Here is a 703-nt window from a genome sequence, read left to right as displayed (position 1 = left end):
TTCCAAAGGAATGAAGGAAAGGAAAGAAATAAAGCATGTGTTTAAGTAGAGCAACTTAAAAGCATTAAAGCGTTAAACAAAACTTGCACAATTAATTGAAATGCTACGTACAAAAAATTTAAAGAAATATTGATCACGAACAAGCGACCGAAATGTTAGTATGGCATATTATACATTTTTAATTCAAAACGCTAATTAATAAAATTTAAATGGAATAGGAACTACAGTATTTAACTACTTTATTTACAGTTACAAAAACGTATGCATTTTGCAAAGTCTCTTTATAAAAAGATTTTTCACAAAGGAAAGCAAGATAATATGCGTAGGTCTTTCATTCTCTACCAAAATTACTCATACGTACAGAATGTATGAATAATAAGAAAACCATAAACTATGTACCATATATAGAATCTCAGAGTGTGACATCCCTTTGCAGACAAACTTCGGTGAATATGTATTAGGATATTTTAAATAATTAGTCTAGACAACATTGCGTCATTCACTCTCAGTTCAGTCCTCGAATGCAACCTCACGCGATACAGCATTCACGTTTCGACACAGAATGTGTTCTACCCGAAAATTTCTCCAATAAATATTACATGTGGCTCCTTAGTAAAAATACGTTCTACAATTAATATTTTCCATTACTACAAATTAAATCATCCTCTAACTTAATGTCACGTCTCATAATGTAGCAAAAATG

Source organism: Trachymyrmex cornetzi, unplaced genomic scaffold (genome assembly GCF_001594075.2).
Source record: "Trachymyrmex cornetzi isolate Tcor2-1 unplaced genomic scaffold, Tcor1.1 scaffold439, whole genome shotgun sequence".
Taxonomy (NCBI): Eukaryota; Metazoa; Arthropoda; class Insecta; order Hymenoptera; family Formicidae; genus Trachymyrmex; species Trachymyrmex cornetzi.
Note: the sequence above shows the minus strand (reverse complement) of the source record.